Raw genomic sequence first — 4,211 nt, 5'->3', positions numbered from 1 at the left:
CCTCTTCTGATCTCTGAGACACGGGTGTACTCACATACATGCAGGCAATACACTCATACACATAAAATTTTAAAAAATAAAAATAATAAATAAAATATTAAAAATAAATAATTTTTTTTAAAAGAGAAAGCATATGAAGTTGGTAGGGAAAACTGGAGTGGATAGGGGAAGGAATGGGGGGGTGGACTGGGTCCAAACACATTATATGCATGTATGAATATTAAATAAAATATTCGATTTTTAAAAACAGGACTAAGGATGTAGCTAATCAATAGAACACCTGCTGAGCATACGAAGCCCTTAGATTCAAGTCAGGAATGGTGACACACTCCTTTAATCCCAGCACTTGTGAGGCAGAGGCAGGTGGATCTCTGTTAGTTCGAGGCCATTGTGGTCTATATAGGGAATTCTAGGCCAGCCAGGGCTACATAATAAAAATCGGTCACAAAAACAAAAAAGACCCTAGGTTCAGTTCCCAGTACTTGCGTATGAATGCTAACATTCAAGAATGCCAAGGGCATATTGGAAGCTGGTATTACAATTAGATTTTGCAGGAGACTAAACCTAATGATTTGAGTTGGACTCTGTTCCTCAAGCTCTCCCCCGCCCCGCCCTGGGGAAGAACCCAGAGCATCAAGCAAATTAGACAAGTGTTTTACCACTGGGAGCTCTACTCCCAGTCCCCTTAAACTGTCTTCTATAAACAGGCCTCCCCAGCATCCGATTGTACCCCGTCTCAGGCCCTCTCTGTCTACCCCTCTGCTTCCTCTGAGATCCCTTCCTGTGCACCACTAAGTCTGGAACATCTCTTTCTCCTGTTTCTCCCAAACATCCTTTCCCTCTCTACAAGAAGCAGGCCCATGCTCTTGCCCTCCCTTTCTCCCTCCCTTCTTGTCCAAACCACCCTCCTGGAATCTACCTTCATAACTCTTTGCCAAGGCCTGCTGTCCACTCCTGGAATGAAATGAGAGGAGCCTGGGACAGAGACAGATGAGCCACACTGGGCAGAGAGGAGCAGGCAGGTTCATAAGTGTAAAATATGGACAAACCTGCCATCATCTATTTCCTGGGACAAACAGATCATCACTGAATAGGTTGCAAAAGAGCAAAGAGACAAATTACCCAGCTGTGGCAGTGTCACCTGCTCCTTATTGATGGGCTTTTATGCTCTGGCCCAATTGCTCTTAGAGAACTGCATCCTTCAGCTCCTATGGGACTCCAAACAGGAGAGTCGGGGATGAGAAAGCTTTTCTGTCTCTGCTAGGGCATGAGCCACAAGACTAAGTTCCAGCCTTTTGGTATTATGCATCACATGCAGATACTAATGGTATGACTTTGACACCGTGCCACATAAACATAATAACAAAGTGCTATTCCATATATTAATGATAAATAATCCAGTTCCCCCCACTTCCCATTTATCTCAAGTAGTAAACATTTTCAAAGCTTCTGGCATGGAATGAATTGTAAACTGTGCTTGTACCATTGCCACAAGGTGGCATCACTTCAGCCTGGAAGTATGAGTATGCATCTCGTCTCCTGAGTAAGTCTGACTGGCGGCATGGTTTGGACTTTTTACAATTATGAGAGATGATGCTGCAAAGACACAAAGCACCATCACGTGCAAAATTGTGGTAAGGTGGTTGTATAGATTTATGAGCGATATGAGTGCATTTGATCTTTTCTTTTGCATTCATTCCTATAGAGAGAAACATGTCTTGAAATGCAAAGTTTTGAGTCATGTGAAGTTTACAGGAAGCTTCCTTGTTAAATATAATTTCCCCAGGGTGCCCAGCTATCCTGGCATAAATATGGCTACCGAAGCCCACTTCTATTTTTTTGGTTGTTAGCCTGAGCCTTTAATGACTGACTTATCCCTCCAGTCCTGAAACACACTTCTAAAAAGGATAAATCATAAGGGTTGAGTTATGTGTTTACAAAAAGAGCTATGGATATCTTAACACCCAGTACCATGAAATGTGACCTTATTTGGAAATATTGTTTATTTCATTTATTGTTTGTGTGTTGTGTGTGTGATGTATGTGTGTAGATGTACATGTGCCATGGCATTCATTTGGGAGTGAGAGGAATCAGTAGTCAGCTCTCTCCTTCCACTGTGGGTTCTGGGAATCAAATTCAGGCAGTCAAGCTGATGTATCAAGCAGTGTTGCCTGCTGAACCATTTTACCAATCCTTTTTGTTTTGGGTTTTGGTTTTTGGTCTTGTTGTTGTTTTGGTTTGGTTTGGTTTTTAGAGACAGGGTCTCCCTGTTGCCCCAACTGGCCTAAAACTTGATATGTAGACCAGGCTGGTCTTGATTTCTCAGAGATCCACCTGCCTCTGTCTCCCTAGTCCTGGACTAAAAGTGTGTGCTACCACCAGCTCAGTTTTTGTTTGTTTGAAATAAGATAGGGTCTTGTCATGTAGCCCAGATTGGCCTCAAACTCATGATCCTCCTGCTTCAGTCCTACAGGCATGTATCACCATACCTGGCTATTGAAATTGTTTTGTTTTTTTTAAAGTTTTATTTATTATTTTTATTTTATGTGTATGTGTGTATTGCCTGCGTGTAGGTAAGTACACCTGTGTTGTGCAATGCCCGCGGAGGTCAGAAGAGGCTGTCAGATCCCCTGGGACTGGAGTTACCGACAGTTGTTAGCTGCCATGTGGGTGCTGGAATTCAAACCTGGGTCTTCTGCAAGAACAATCAGTGTTCTTAACTGCTGAGCCACCTCTCCAGCCCCTGAACTTAGGGTTTTAAATAGAGGTAACCAAATTATTGGGAGACTGAGCCAGATTTGCCCCAAGGTCAGCCTGGGATAAATCATGAGTTCCTGAACAGCCTGGCTATAGAGTTAAACCTTATTTTTAAAAAAGAAGGGGAGGGGCTAAAGAGATGTCTCAGAGGCTAAGAGCACTGGCTGCTTTTGCAGAGGACCCTGGTTTGAGTCCCAGCACCCACATGGCAACTAACAACCATCCATAACTCCAGTTTCAGGCTATCTGACACCCTCTTTTGACCTCCACAGGCATTACATGAAGTGGATGCACTTACATACATTCAGGCAATACGGGTCTTCTCATAAAAAATAAAAATAATAAGTAGCCGGGTGTGTTGGTGCATGCCCTTAATTCCAGCCCTTGAGAGGCAGAGGCAGGTAGATCTCTGTGAGTTCAAGGCCAGCCTGGTCTACATAGTGAGTTCCAGGACAGCTGGGGCTACAGAGAGACCCTGTCTCAAAAAGACCAAAAAAAAAAAAAAAAAAAAGAACACTGATTGTTCTTGCAGAAGACCCGGGTTCAGATCCCAGCACCCACATGGCTGCAAACAACTGTCCATAACTCCACTTCCAGGGGATCTGACAGCCTCTTCTGTCCTCGGAGGGCATTGCACGACACAGGTGTACTTACCTACATACAGGCATAACACTCATACACATAAAATAAAAATAATAAATAAAATATTTAAAAAATAGAAATAAGCTGGGTGTGGTGGCACATGCCTTTAATCCCAGCACTCTAGAGGAAGCGGCAGGTGGATCTCTGTGAGTTCAAGGCCAGCCTGTGAGTTCCAGGACAGCTGGGGCTACAGGGAGACCCTGTCTCAAAAAAACCAAAAAAAAAAAAAAAGAAATAAAATTACCTTCTGACCTGCGTACAGGTGCTGAGACATGCATACACACATTATATGTACACACTAATAATAAATAAAATATTCTTTTAAAAAAAGAGATAATTGAATGGAAATGATGTTGTTGGAATGAACCCTGATGCTATTTGAGTAGTGTTCTAATAAAAAGGAGGAATTTGACAAAGACAGACAAGTACAAATGTTGTGAAGACATCTGGGGAGAAGGCCTTCCAAAGGCTGGAGACCCACTGCCACAAGCCAAGCAATGTCTGCGACTACTAGAAGCTGGACGAGGCCAGGATGGTTCTTCCCCTGTAGGCTTCAGAGGGAATGAAACCCTGTGACACCTTGATCTCAGACCTACGGCCTCCAGAGCTGTGGGCAAGAAACTAAGAAATTTCCTCTCTCCCTTCCAGTTCCAGGGTATCCGATGCCCTCTTTTGACCTCCACCTTCCCTTCCTCCTTCCTCCTTCCCTCTCTCCCCTTCTCCCTCCTTCTCTCCCCCCCTTTTCATCTTTTTGTGTTTTCATGTTTGATGCTTCAGGCTAGCTGGCTCTCAAGCTTCCTGGGATTCTCCTA

The 4,211-nt window shown here is 43.6% G+C and overlaps 1 pseudogene; it reads right to left on the bottom strand.

The window, feature by feature from the left end:
• LOC103740486 overlaps positions 1–1,697 on the bottom strand; it is a 9,447-nt pseudogene extending 7,750 nt beyond the window's left edge.
• Between the last annotated feature and the right edge of the window lie 2,514 nt (positions 1,698–4,211).

This window comes from Nannospalax galili, unplaced genomic scaffold (assembly GCF_000622305.1).
Source record: "Nannospalax galili isolate Female #2095 unplaced genomic scaffold, S.galili_v1.0 scaffold259, whole genome shotgun sequence".
NCBI lineage: Eukaryota > Metazoa > Chordata > Mammalia > Rodentia > Spalacidae > Nannospalax > Nannospalax galili.
This window is presented reverse-complemented; position numbering and strand designations above follow the sequence as displayed.